The sequence below is a fragment of the Lemur catta genome, chromosome X (assembly GCF_020740605.2).
Source record: "Lemur catta isolate mLemCat1 chromosome X, mLemCat1.pri, whole genome shotgun sequence".
Lineage (NCBI taxonomy): Eukaryota > Metazoa > Chordata > Mammalia > Primates > Lemuridae > Lemur > Lemur catta.
The window spans coordinates 46,855,459-46,869,891 of record NC_059155.1 but is presented as its reverse complement, the minus strand read 5'-3'; the positions used below and the strand labels follow the sequence as shown (position 1 = coordinate 46,869,891).

Sequence of the window (14,433 nt, the reverse complement as noted above, 5' to 3'; positions counted from 1 at the left end):
CTGTGAGTTTCCTGGAACCTGGAAGCCTCTGGTATTGGGGTCGCCACTGCTGAATTCTCTACGATGTATGTGCAGGCATGGTGGCCCTGACCTGGGCGTTGGAAGCTGAAACAAAAATATCTCAGAGCTGGGCTGGGTCGTGTGGGTGTGAGCATGTATGTGCAGGGGCTCGGGTGAGGTAAGCAGCAAGGAGGGGAATTCGGAAGCCATAATCTTATTAGCACTTTCTCCCTCAGTCAGTCCCAGGCCAGCAGGCAGCGCTGAGCCAGGTAAAACAGGGGCATGCTAAGGCAGTCCAGGCCCCCTGCCAGGCAGGCTTGGGGAATGGCTAGGAATGATGAATCAGGAGGTTGATGAGTCTAGACTTCTAAGCTTTGCAGCCCAATCTTTAAAGGGTCATCCCATCAAGCCCAGCCCCTCTTTCGGGAAGAGGCAGGAAACATGCAAAGTGTCAAGTACACAGCCTGGCGCATACTAAGTGCTCTCTTAACCTTTGCCCCTGCTAAGATGACCCTGATTGGGCCTCCTAATGATCGTGGACTCCCAAGGACAGCTCCTGAGCAAGCGACAGAGTATAGATGCCTGAGCCGGGGAGGGGAAGTGTGGGGAGACAGGAGGAGGATGGCCTACTCACATGGGCCTTTGAGCGTGGGTCTCTACTTGGGTCATGATCGTCTCTGGCCACAGGCTTGGAATCCTTTGCCTTCCTCGCCCCAGATTTCTTCCCAGTGCTGCTGTGCTTGGAGTGTTTGGGTCCGGACGAGACCAAGGAGTAGCTCTTGGATTTCCCGAGCAGCCCAACACCAGCGATTGGGGGCAGGGTGACTGGTTTCAGGGGAACTGCTGAGAGTCTCTGCCCCCATGGAGGAAAGGCTCTCCCCAGGGCCAATTTTGAGGCAGCCCCTGGGCACTTCTTCTCCTGGGCCACCTTCTTCCTGGAAACAGCCTGGGGCAGGCCGCCCACAGCAGCACTAGCAGCTCCTGGGAAGCTGGGCCTGCTGCCTGCCTTCCCCAACACCACACCCTGAATTGTCTTAGAGAAAGAGCCGTGCAGCTCTCCCACGGCCTGCCTTTCCCTGCCTGAAGCCAGTCCCCGGGGAGCAGAGGTCAAGAAAGAACCTGGCATGGGAAGTGTCTTCTTCCTCACAAGCAAACTTGAGTGTCTGGGTGTGTCCCCAGGTTGCTCGGGGCTGCCGGGCTCGCCTTGGACTCCTCGTTTGGCTTGGACTCCTCCTTTGGGGTAAATGCTCACCCTCATCGGTATCTCCCTGAACTCAGCTGGTGACTCGGGGTTGGAAGGCAGCTCGACCAGGCATTCCATGGAGGGCCGCTGGGGATCCCTGCCGCCCATGCTCAGCCTACTTTTAGGGCCTCTTTTCGGGTTCCCCCGGGCCCAGAATTTCCGGGGCACGATGGAGGTGGGACGGGAGGCAGACATGGTCAGCGCGGCTCTAACACTGAGCCCTGCCCCTAGGTCCGGCCAAAGAGTGGACATTTGGGCCTCGTGGCCTACTGATGATGGCTGTCTGCGGAAGGCCCGGATATCCAACTCGCTCAGCGGCTGCACGATGGCCACACATTCGTCAGCCTGGAGGGACTCGTAGTCCAGATCGTCCCACATCTGGTCAGTCGGGGTGCCGGGCCGGCCTTCCCGGCCCCAAAGCACGCCCCTTCCGTCCTCCTCATCGTCGTCCAAGCCCTCGGGGTCTGCAAGTGCGCCCTGGCCCTCGCCGCCCCGCGGCGCCCCCAGATCCAGGTCTAGGCCGGGGCCCCGCGCTCCGGGGCTGGCCGGGCAGACGCTGGCCTGCTCCCCGCCCTCCAGGCCGAAAGCGGCCCCCGAAACAGACACCTCATCGGAGGAACTCATGTCGCTGCTTCGATCAGTCCAGTTTGTGGGCAGAGGGCTGCCCTTGTCACAGCAGGAGAGCCCCGGACACACCCACCTTGGCAGCAGCCAAGACAAAGAAGGTGCCTGCCCCTCAGGAGCCACACGACATGGCCTCCAACAGCGCGGCCCTTGCTCAACGCCCGCCTTCTCAACCCCACGGCCTTCTCATTGGTTGGCTTCTGCGCCCGCTCAACGCCGCTGCCTTCTCATTGGTTCGCATCTCCCAGCCCCCGCTAACCAGCGCAGCCCTTGTTTGGCCGTCTCTCGGGTCCCAACCAATAGGGGACGGTGGCGTTTGGTTTGCCCCGAGGCCAGTCCTTTGGCTCCTTGGAAGCCCGCTGGCTCACAGGGTCTTGGCCTCGGGCTCTCGTCCCAGCTCTTTCTCGCTGTCCCTCTGTCGGGCATCTGCTTTCACACTGAGAGCCACGTGTCTCAGCCTCAGTTTCCCATCTGTAAAGTGGGCTAAATAACAGCACCTAGCTCAGGGGTTTGTGAGGGTCAGTGGTGGATGTGAAGCAGCCAGCGCAGAGAGGATTTGCAGGGCTTTATTCCCCAACACTTGCCACCCGTGAGGAAGCCCACAGTCAGTAATCGGAGCTTTTATGGTTTTCTTTTCCACGTCTTTGAAACATTCCCTTGCTGCTTCTCAGATTGGATAATTTCAGTTGACCCTTCTTAAAGTTCACTGATTCTTTGCCTACTCAAAACTACAGTTGGCCCCCTTGGTGGGTTTTTCATTTCAGTTATTGCACGTTCAGCTCCAAAATTGTGGTTCGGTTCCTTTGTGTAGTTAGTGTCTTTTTATCGATAGTGTCTATGTGGTCATGTAGTATTCTTCTGGTTTGATTTAGCTCTTTGAGCATATTTGAGACAATCAAGTTAACCTCTTTGTTTACTACGTAAGACATCTGTGCTTCCTCAAGCACAGTTTCTCTTAATATCTTCCGTGAATTAGGCATACTCGTGGGGGGGTGGTTATTTTTTATTTTTTGCATGCTAAGTTTGTTGTTAAAAACGGCATTTTGGGTATTGTAATATGGTAACTCTGGGCATCATATTCCAGGGTTGTTTATTTTCTTTCTTGGTGTGGGATGTAGCTGTTTATTTGTTGTGTTCTAAACTATTTTTGTAATTTGTATTCTTTGTCAGGTTTGATCTCTGAGGTGGGAAGGGAGGAGGAAGAAGAGAAGGAGGAGAAGGAAGCAGAAAGAAGAACAACAAAAACCTCTTGTAGTCTTTGCACATTTGTTCTATGCTTAAGGATTTGGTGAGTGCTCAGCCAGGCCATTTAAAACTCCGAGTTAGCCTTCACTTCTTGCTTGCGCTGAGAGGAGAGAGCAGCCAGACCTGAAAGTTTAGGTCCTTTTCAGGACCTCTCTAAGCATGCATCCAGCCCTGGATATGCACATGGCTTTCTGAATTCCCCAGTAAACATGGACAATTTTGAATGATCTAATTTCCCCCTCTCCCCAGCTTTTCCTCCTAAGCTTTGAGCACTCTTCTGAATGAATTAACTATAATGTTTTGCTGCTAGAAGCTTCAGACTGTTTGCCTTACAATGTTTTAAAGGAATATGTGCCTGTTTTTCTTCCTGAGTGAGTTCTGAATAAGGTGCATCAGCCCTTTGGCTAGCCCCGGACAGATTGGGACAGACAAAATTCTTTCAGGTAAGCCAGCTGGGCTCTCTTCAGAAGCAGGGACCAGCGTGTCACACTGGGAATGTAGACTGTGAGCCAGCTGAGGTCCCAGGGTACGGAGGAATAAAAATGCCACAGTTCTTACATAGAATTCTTAAATTGCCCTTTTCCTGGTTAAGCATTTACCTGGTTGCTGTAAAGCTTAATTAGTTTCCAGAATTCTAATAAAGTTGATTTTCATAGTTTTTGCTTGCTTGTTTGATGTTTTCATAGAGGGACTGATCATTGGAGATATGTGCTTCCCTATGTTTACAGATGATGTTCATGCAAACAAAGCGCTCTGGTCCCTATGGTTTGGGGCCAGAGAGGCGGCCAAACACGGGGCGCGCCGGATGGTGGGGGCTGAGGGAAGCGAACCCATGAGAAGGCCGCGGCCTGCAGAAACCGGGTGTGGAGCACACTAGGCAGCCGCGCATTGTTGCGGGCCGTCTGCTGTGGCTCCTTAGGCAACGGCGCCCCCGTTGGCCTCTCTACTGGTGAGGCGGGCTTGTGCGGGGCTCTCCTGGCTTCACAAGGGCTACCTTGTACTCAGAACCCGGGCTGATCGTACCCGCGACATGAGTTCCTCGGATGAGGTGTGTGTTTCGGGATCCACTTTCAGACTGGAGGGTAGGGAGCGGGCCAGCGACCGCCCAGCTGGCCCCGAAGCCCCGGGGGGCCCCTGCCTAGGCCTTGATCTGGTGGTGCCACGGAGCAGCCAGGGCGAGGGCTGCGCTTGCAGACCCCGAGGGCTTCCAGGCCAAGGGGGAAGAGATCGAGGCGGGAGGGGCTGTGCTTTGGGATCTGGAAGGTGGGCCCGGCTGTCCGACCAAGGAAATGCGGGATGATCTGGACTACAAGATCTCCAATGGCTGAAGAGTCTGTGGCCCAGGAGCAGCCTCCCGAGAAACTCCGCTACACCCGCATCCGCAGACAACCATGCTGAGAAGGCTGGGACAACCAAGTGTCCACCGTGTGGCTTGACCTAGAAGCAGGTCCCACTGGTAGAGGCGCGCTGGCCCCGTCTACCGCCCCTCTCCCCCTCATCGTGCCCCGGAAAATCCGGGCCCGTGGGTACCCGAAAAGAGGTGCTAAAAGTAGGCCGAACGTGGGCGGCAGGGATCCCCAGCGGCCCTCGTGGAAGGCCTGGTCGAGCTGCCTTCCAACCCCGAGTCACCAGATGAGTTCAGACAGGTACCGATGAGGGTGAGCATTTACCCCAAAGGAAGAGACCAAGGAGAGCCGGCAGCCACGAGCAACCTGAGGACACAGCCAGACACTGGAGTTTGCTTGTCAGGGAGAATATCCTTCCCATGCCAGGCCCTTTCTGGACCTCTGCTCCCCAGGACTCACTTCAGGCACGGAAAGGCAGGCCGTGGGAGAGCTGCACAGCTCTTCTTCTAAGCAAATACAGGGCGTGGTGTGGGGTACGGAGGGAGCAGGCCCGGCATCTGAGGAGCTGCTGCTGCTGCTGCTGCTGCTGTGAGCAGCCTGCCCCGGGCTGTTCCTAGGAAGAAGGTGGCCCAGGAGAAGATGGGCCCAGGGGCTGCCTCAAACTTGGCCCTCGGGGGAGCCTTTCCTCCGCGGGTGAGAGACGCTCAGCAGTTCCCTGGAGCCGGCCTCCTTCTCCCCAGTCGCTGGTGTTCCGCTGCTCGAGAGGTCCAAGACATATTCCTTGCTCTCATCTGGACCCAAACAGTGCAAGTACAGCAGCGTGGGAAGAAATCTGTGGCCAGGAAGGGAAAAGATTCCCAGCCTGTGGCCCGAGACGATAATGGCCCAAAAAGAGATCCAGTCCCAAAAGCCCAAGTGAGTGGGCCATCCTCCTCCTGCCTCCCCACACTTCCCCTCCCCGGCACAGGGATCTTTACTCTGTCGTGGGCCCTGGGCGAGTCCTTCGGTGTCCTGGGTCATTAGGAGGCCCAATCGGGGTCATCTTAGTAGGGACACACATTAAGAGAGCACTTGGTATGTGCCACGCACTGTTCCTGACACTTTGCCTGTTTCCTGGATTCTCCCCAGGGAAGAGCTGGGCTGGCACCTGATTTGGATCGGAAGACCCTTTAAAGTTTTTCTGCAAAGGTTGGGTGTGTAGACTCTTGAGCCTCCTGACTCCTCCTTCCTAGCTGTTCCCCAAGCCTTCCTGGCAGGGGGACTGGACTGTCCCAGCATCCCCTGTTTTCCCTGGCTCAGGGCTGCCTGCCTGCCTGGCACTGAGTGAGGGAGAAAGTGGTAACAAGATTAAAGCCTCCAAAAGCCCCTCTTTACTGGCCACCTCACCCCAGCCCCTGCACATACATGCTCCCACCCACACGCCCTAGCGCAGCTCTGAGAAATATTTGATTCAGCTTCCAATGCCAAGGCCAGGGCCACCTTGGCTACCCATGTATAATGGAGAATTCAGCAGTGGCGGCCCTAAACCAGGGCCCACCAAGTTTCAGAAAACTCACAGGCCACGGCCTTGAGTCAGGGAGTTGTCAGGCCCAGAGGCCCTGCACCCTCCAGTGAGCCTTGTGGGTTTGGTAGGAGTGGAGGGGAGAGGGGTGGAGGAGGGCAGCCTCTGGCTCTGTCACTCTCGGGGCTCAGCCTTGCTCCCAGGATTCCCTGGCTACCCAGGAAGTTCTACCACAGGAAATGGGGTGTTCATAGTGCTGGGGTATGATTTGTGGGATGGGGGTGATTTGTAGCACCACTCCAAACTCTGAGTCCAGAAGCACCCTGTCAGCAGAGCAGAGCAGAGCAGAGCCTTTTAACTTAAGGCCTGTTCAATCCAATTGCTCCTCCCAAGGGCTGGCTGTGGCTGCAGCCGGGCTAGCATGCAACCCAGAGCCACAATCCCAGGGGCCACAGGCTAAGATGGGGTGACACTGGCGAACAGGAACAGGGAAGGCAGGCCCAGAGGGAAGGTGGCAGCTGCTGGCCCGAGCAGGAGCCAGTTGCCGCCAACAGAGGGTGATGCTGCCTCACTTTAGAGCCAGCTGGGCCCTTTGCACCTCCAGGCTGTGAGGCTTGGAAGCTGGATTCCGTGTTCTCTTTCAGGTGATCAGGAGCCACCTGTCCATGCCCCAAGACCGGAAAGGCAGCAGGAACCACCGGGAGCACAGGACTGTCCTGAGGTAATGCCAGGTCTGGCTCCTGGAAACCCAGGTCCTGACTAGATGGTGGGAATTGTGTCCAGGTTAAACTGACTTGTGTCTTGTCCCCTCCTCACCCGCATCCCACACCCCAGGGAGAGAGGGCACCTCCTTTCCACTGAGGATTCCTTGATGATCTGGCCACTGGATGTGGGCGGTGGGGGATTTAAGGGCCACGGGTGAGTGGGAGGACGAGGAGAGAGGAGGCCAGAATATGCTGATCATTTCTCTTCCTGTGGTGTCTGCTGCGCTAGTGTGCCGAGCTGGAGAGAGAGATAGACGACCTTAAAGAGCGACTAGGTATGACGAACCCCTGGCTTGGGCTGGGGCAGGGGCTGGGAAAGACCTAGGTGTCTGCCTGTGGCTGCTGGAGCCACGGGGCGGGGAAGGGCTCCAGGTGCCGCCGGCATCAGTGGGACTGATGTTCCCGAGGGGAGGAGAACCAAGCAGGCCTGGTCCTGGAGCCTCCTGTGCATTGACAGCTAGGGGTGAGCACGGATAGAAATATATCCGATGAGCTCTGTGTACACTTTGCCAAGGAATCCCACAGAGCTCCTTCTCTTAGCACGATTAGCGCTACCTCGTGTATTTCCCCCTTTCCCTGCCTGGTATGGATTTTACGGGTTTTGTTGTTGTTTTCTTGCTTCTTTGTCCTTTGAACACGTTCTGAACGGTTCTGGGGTGCCCCAGTGTTGGTGAAAGACTGGTGTATTTTGTTCCCCTTTAGAGGACATTCCCAAGTGTAATTCAGGTGGTGGGTGGGTGGGTGGGTCGGTCCCAGGGCTGACTGGACAGGGGCTGCTGAGGTTTCAGGTTGCAGGGCTAGGCAGGCTCCCCCTGGGACTGGGGGTGGGTTTCTGTATCCCTATGTCTGCTGTGCCCGGTTATGCCTCTCTGTTCCAGCGGCCATGGAGAGCATCCTTGAAAAGTTCCAGGCCATCTGAAGTGAGAGAGTGAGTGTTACACATACCATACCTCTTCCTGCAAAACTGGTGGCTTCGCGGCACTGTGGCCGACCCTGACTCTGCTCTATTTGACAGGCTGAACCCAGCATCTTTCTACCAGAGAAGCAGCTGGTACCTCTGGAGCCCCGGAGCTGCGGCCAAGCTGGATCCCTCCGTTCCTTCTTCACCCGCGGCTTCCTCTCACCCCCTGCTCTTGCCCTCACCTCACCCGAGTTTACGGCAAATTATCAAATTAAATTAGCTCTCATATTCGCATATTCTGTGGTCTGCCCTCTTTCCTGGGAGAAGGGGCGTCACTGCAGAGGGAAGGGGTGAGATTGCTCCTCGATTTTGCAGGATTTGAAGCCAGGTTACCTGACACCCTGTGCTCTGGGCTGTCCCTGTGGGGCGTCCCGACCAGGATCTGGGTGGCAGCCCTGCGCTCAGGCTCACCGTAGCGCCCTGAGTCTAGGCTCCTCCCCGGCCACATTAGGAGGCCCTGTTCATGGTCCCAACTAATGTCGTCTGATTTTGGGGTCCCAAGGTTCCCATGCTGCACCACTACCGGACCCTTCCCTTTAGCAGGAGCTAATCGACCTCCTCCCAGAGTTCCCAGCCCTCTTTCCCTTCCTCACTTGGTTCGCTGTCCTCGTTGGCCACTCTCGCCCTTCTTTTCGGTCAGCAGCATCCCTGGTCTCCTCCGTGGTTGATGCCCGGGGCCTTTCCCGCGGGGTTATTGCAACAGGTGTTAAAGAGCAGGGATGCGCTGAGCCTCCCCCTCCGGAGCACCCGCCTCCTTCTGGAGTCATTCTCTCCCTCTGGAGCCGCCACTCGCACGCACAGCTCGCCCGGAAACTGGCGCATCATCCTCACTTCCTCTTTAGCCCTCACCTTGGAAACTCAGTTACCAAATCCTGTCAGTTCTCCCCCGTTAGTTTCATTGGAGGGGTGGAGGGAGGAGCCACATCTTGGGGCATGGTGGAGCGAAAGGGGGGCTGCAGGGGACATGGAAGAAGAGAGCAGGTTGGTCTCTGGGCTGCAGGTGGGGGAACTGAGTCCCTTCTGGTGCCTCGGGGCCAAGCTGGGGGAGTCTGCCAGCTGGCAGCTTGGACAGATGGCCTAGGGATCAGACCTTCCACGTCCGTCCCTCACGTCCTAGATGGACAATCGCCCCTTCTCGAGCCCGATGGGCTCCGCAGGCTCGACTTGGGCAAGACCACTTAGTTTCCAGGGCACCTGTGCATGCTAGGTCTGAATGACCTTGGACAGTCCCCGTCAGATACCATCCGGGCACCCACATGCCACAGACTCTGCTGGACGTGATGTTTCCGTGTCCCAGCTCAATCTTCCAGACTGCCTCCCGAGGCCACATGAGGTCTGTCTGAGCTCCCTGTTCTGATGTCACCCTCACTGACAGCTGGGATCGCCTCCTTCCTTCAGCGAGGGTCCCGGGCTGGGCGGGCCTGACACTCAGAGGGACAGACTCCTGTGTGGGTGAGGTGAGTGCAGGTTCCGCCAGCTCCCATCGCCCAGAGACTGGGTGGTCACCAGACAAAGAGGGCACAAGTGCAGAAACCATCCGGGGTTAGCGTGTGCAGGGAGGGATGGTCTGTCTGTGTGTCTGTCTGCGTGCCTGTGGATCTAATCGGGGACGATCTCCCTGGAGGGAGAAAGAGCTGATTGAGGGAGCGGGGGCAGTGTGGTCAAGGATCCGTAAGGGATGAAAACAGCCAAAGCAAGGGTGGGATGTCCCTTTCACAAGAGGTGTCCTTCAAGTCCGAAAAACACACAGGAGCGCACAGAGTGGGATGAGGTGGAAGGGGCCAAGCCCAGTGACGGGCCCCAGGGCTCTGAGAGTGCTGCAGTCCCCGCAGCAGGCTCTTGATCCTGTGTGCGATGAATATGATGTCTCAAAAGTCCTGTGCGTGTGGGTGGCATGACAACGTGAAGGCTGGCTACCTGGGGGTCGGTGGGACGTGCCTCCCCTGTGAAGCAAAGGGCTCCCGTGGGAGACTGCCACGTTGTGAGCTGACGGAGACACGGGTAGCATGGGCACGGTGAGGATGGAAACTAGGGAAGAGGGACTGCCCTGGGAAATCTACTCAGCCGTGGTACCAGCCCTCCCCCTATTCCCACTCTGCCTCCCTTCTGTGCCGGCTGGTCCGAGCTCAGGGAGACGGCCCATCACACGTGTGGTGGGACCATCACAGACCTCAGAGGCCGAAAGGAACATGAGTGGGGACTTAAACCATCCGCTTCAAACCCTCACTTGAGAGGGTGGGCTTGATTCCGCAGGCTGAGCCTTTGACCCTGACCCCAGTGGTTCTTTCGTAGAAGGAGAACAGAGCGGGCTGGCGTCTGGGTGCAGACTCTGGCATAGATTTTCAACTTGGGATTCTGACACCTACAGAGTCTAGACGGAGCGTGCTACAGTGAGTCTGAGCACCGGGCTGCCACCCAGATCCTGGCCCAGGCACTGCATGGTAAGCTGGTGGAGCACAGGGTGCTAGGGTACCGGGCTTCAAAGGCTGGAAAGTGGAGCAGGATCCCTACCCATCGCCTCCCTGGAAACGACCCCTGCCCCGAGAAACGGGGCAGACCACAGAATATAAAAATATGAGACCTACTTTAATTTGATAATTTGCTGTAAGGTGGGCTGGGTTGAAGGCAAGACCAGAGAGCAAGAGGAATCGGTGGCAGAAGAAGAAACGGAGGGAACCACCTTAGTCTGAGTTCCCGGGCTCCAAAGCTACCAGCTACTCGTCTGGTAGGAAGATTCCGGGTAGTACCTGTCAAACAGAGCAGAGTCAGGGTTGGGCCACAGCCCCCCGAAGCCACCAGCTTTGTGGGAACAGGTATGGTATGTGTTACACTCACTCTCTCACTTCCAAGGGCCTGGAACTTGTCAACGAGGCACTCCACGTACAGCAAACATAGGGACACAGAAACCCACCCCCCTGTCCCCGGAGGGAACCTTCCGAGCCCTGCAACCTGAAACCTCAGCAGCCCCTGTCCAGTCAGCCCTGTGACAGACCCACCCACCCACCTGGGAGCGTCTTCTAAGTTGGAACAGAATATAGCAGTGTTTTGTCAACGCTGGGGCACCCCAGAACCGTTCAGAAGGCATTAAAAGGACAAACAAGAAAAGAAACAAGAACAAAACCCGCACAAGCCATACCAAGCAGGAAAAGGGGGAAATACACGAGGTAGCGCTAAACGTGCTAAGAGAAGGAGCTCTGTGGGATTCCTTGGCATAGTGTATACAGAGCACAGCCGATACATTTGTATCCCTGCTCACCCCTGGCTGTCAATGCACAGAAGGCTCCAGGGCCAGGCCTGCTTGGTTCTCCTCCCCACGGGAACATCGGTCACACTGATGTTGCCAGTACCTACAAAACATCCCTGCCCCGTGTCCCCAGCATCTGCAGGAAGATACTGTGGTCTGTCCCAGCCCCTGCCCCAGCCCGAGCCAGGGGTTCATCATACCTAGTCGCTGTTTGAGGTTGTCGATCTCTCTCTGCAGCACGGCACACTAGCCCAGCGGACACCGGAGAAAGAGAAACGATCACTACATTCTGGGCTCCTCCCTCTTTTTCCTCCTTCTCGCTTGTGGCCCTTACATCCGCCACTGCCCACAGCCCAGTGGCCAGACCACCAAGGAATCCTCAGTGGAAATGAGTCGCCCCCACTGCGTGGGACGTGGGATGCCAGGGATGAGGGATGCAAGGAAGCAGTGGACGACACAGAAGTCAGCTTAACCCAGACACGGTTCCCACCATCTAATCAGGACCTGGGTTTCCAGGAGCCAGACCAGGCATTACCTGAAGACAGCCCTGTGCTCCCGGTGGGTGCTGCTGCCTTTCTGGTCTTGGGGCATGGACAGGTGGCTCCTGATCACCTGAAAGAGAACACGGAATCCAGCTTCCAAGCCTCACAGCCTGGAGGTGCAAAGGGCCCAGCTGGCTCTAAAGTGAGGCAGCATCACCCTCTGCTGGCGGCCACTGGCTCCTGCTCGGCCCAGCAGCTGCCACCTTCTCTCTGGGCCTGCCTTCCCTGTTCCTGTTCCCCAGTGTCAGCCCTTCTGAGCCTGTGGCCCCTGGGATTGTGGCTCTGGGTTGGATGCTAGCCTGGCTGCAGCCACAGCCAGCCCCTGGGAGGATCACTGTGGTTGAAGAGGACTTAACAGAAAAGGCTCTGCCCTGCTGAGAGTCTACTTCTAGAGTCAGAGTTTGGGGTGGTGGTATGAATCATCCCCATCCACAAGTCCCACCCCAGCCTTGTCTACATCCCGATTCCTGTCGAACAGCTGCCTGGGTAGGCAGGGAATCCCTGGAGTAAGGCTGAGCCCCCAGAAGTGACAGAGGTAGAGGCTGTCCTCCTCCACCCCTCTCCCCTACACTCCTTCCAAACCCACAAGACTCACTGGAGGGTGCAGGGCCTCTGGGCGTGACGCCTCCCTGGCACAGGGCAGTGGTCTGTCAGTTTCCTGGAGCTTGAGGGGCAACAGTGTTGGGGTCATCACTGCTGAATTCTCCATGATGCATGTGCAGGCAGGTCTGCCCTGGACTGGGCCTTGGAAGCGGAAAGAAAATTTTCCCAGCGCTGGGCTAGGGCATGTGGGTGTGAGTATGTATGTACAGGGGCAAGGAGAGAGGAGGCCAGAATATGGTGATCATTTCTCTTCCTCCAGCATCCACTGCGCTAGTGTGCCATGCTGCAGAGAGAGATAGACGATCTTAAAGAGCGACTAGGTATGATGAATCCCTGGCTCGGTCTGGAGCCGGGGCTGGGACAGACCACAGTATCTTCCTGCAGATGCTGGGGACATGGAGCAGGGATGGGCTGTACGTACTGGTAACATCAGTGGGAGCAAGGTTCCCCTGGGGAGGAGAACCAAGAAGTCCTGTCCCTGGAGCCTTCTATGCATTGACAGCCAGGGGTGAGCACAGATAAAAATGTATCGGCTGAGCTCTGTGTGCACTTTGCCAAGGAATCCCACAGAGCTCCTTCTCTTAGCATGTTTAGCTCTACCTCATTTATTTCCCCCTTTCTCTGGTTGGTAGGGCTTGTACTGGTTTTGTTGTTCCCTTTCCTTGTTTGTCCTTTTAACACCTTCTGAAGGGCTCTGGGGTGCCCCATCGTTGACGTAAAACTGGTATATTTTGTTCCCGTTTAGAAGATATTCCCACGTGTAATTCAGGTGGTGACTGGGTGGGTCGGTCCCAGGGCTGACTGGACAGGGGCTGCTGAGATTTCAGGTTGCAGGGCTAGGCGGGTCCGCTGGGTCAGGGGGTGGGTTTCTGTATCCCTATGTCTGCTGTGCCCGGTTATGCCTCTCTATTCCAGGGGCCATGGAGTGCCTTGTTGACAAGTTCCAGGACGTTTGAAGTGAGTGTTACACATACCACACCTGTTCCCACAAAGGTAGTGGCTTTGGGGGGCTGTGGCCCGACCCTGACTCTGCTCTGTTGGACAGGTTGAACCCAGCATCTTCCTACCAGACCAGTAGCTGGTACCTTTGGAGCCCAGGAACTGCGACCAAGCTGGTTCCCTCTGTTTCTTCTTCTGCCACCGATTCCTCTTGCTCTCTGCTCTTGCCCTCACTTCAGCCCAGCTTACAGCAAATTATCAAATTAAAGTAGGTCTTGTATTATCATATTCCGTGGTCTGCCTGGTTTCTGGGGGGAGGGGTCGTTGCGGGGGAGGCGATGGGTAAGGGTCCTGCTACATTTTCGAGCAGTTGTAGCCCGGTACCCTAGCACCCTGTACTCCACCAGCTTACCATGCAGCGCCTGGGCCAGGATCTGGGTGGCAGCCCGCTGCTCAGACTCACTGTAGCACGCTCCGTCTAGTCTCTGTAGGTGTCAGAATCCCAAGTTGAAAGTCTCTGCTCTTTAACACCTGTTGCAATAACCCCGCGGGAAAGGCCCCGGGCATCAACCACGGAGGAGACCAGGGATGCTGCTGACCGAAAAGAAGGGCGAGAGTGGCCAACGAGGACAGCGAACCAAGTGAGGAAGGGAAAGAGGGCTGGGAACTCTGGGAGGAGGTCGATTAGCTCCTGCTAAAGGGAAGGGTCCGGTAGTGGTGCAGCATGGGAACCATGGGACCCCAGAATCAGACGACATTGGTTGGGACCATGAACAGGGCCTCCTAATGTGGCCGGGCAGGGACCCTACGGAGCCTAGACCCAGGGCGCTACGGTGAGCCTGAGGGCAGGGCTGCCACCCAGATCCTGGTCGAGACAACCCACAGGGACAGGGCATAGCACAGGGTGCCAGGTAACCTGGCTTCAAATGCTCCAAAATCGAGGAGCACCCCCACCCCTTCTCTCTGCAGTGACGCCCCTTCCCCCAAGATAAGGGCAGACCACAGAATATGCTAACATGAGAGGTATTTTATTTTGATAATTTTCCGTAAGTTTGGGTGAGGTGAGGGCAAGAGCAGGGGGAAGAGGAAGCCTTGGCTGAAGAAGAAACAAAGGAAACCAGGTTGGTCGCAGCTCGCCGGCTCCAGAGGTACCAGCTGTCGGTCTGGTAGGAAGATGCTGGGTTCAACGTGTCAAACAGAGCAGAGTCAGGGTCGGGCCACAGCCCCCCGAACCCAGCAGCTTTGCGGGAACAGGCATGGTATGTGTAACACTCACTCTCTCACTTCAAAGGGCGTGCAACTTTTTCAGGACGCTCTCCACGACCGCTGGAAAAGAGAGGCATAACCAGGCACAACACACATAGGGATACAGAAACCACCCCCTGTCCCCGGGAGGACCCTCCTAGCCCTGCAACCGGAAA

General features: G+C 56.7%; 1 long non-coding RNA gene across 1 annotated transcript; it reads left to right on the top strand.

Moving 5' to 3' along the window:
* The first annotated feature begins 6,055 nt into the window (after positions 1–6,055).
* LOC123628712 lies at positions 6,056–7,875 on the top strand. Its single transcript, XR_006731731.1, has 5 exons — positions 6,056–6,068; positions 6,604–6,680; positions 6,953–6,998; positions 7,602–7,651; positions 7,739–7,875. It is a non-coding gene; the product is annotated as an uncharacterized LOC123628712 (long non-coding RNA).
* The last annotated feature ends 6,558 nt before the right edge of the window (positions 7,876–14,433 follow it).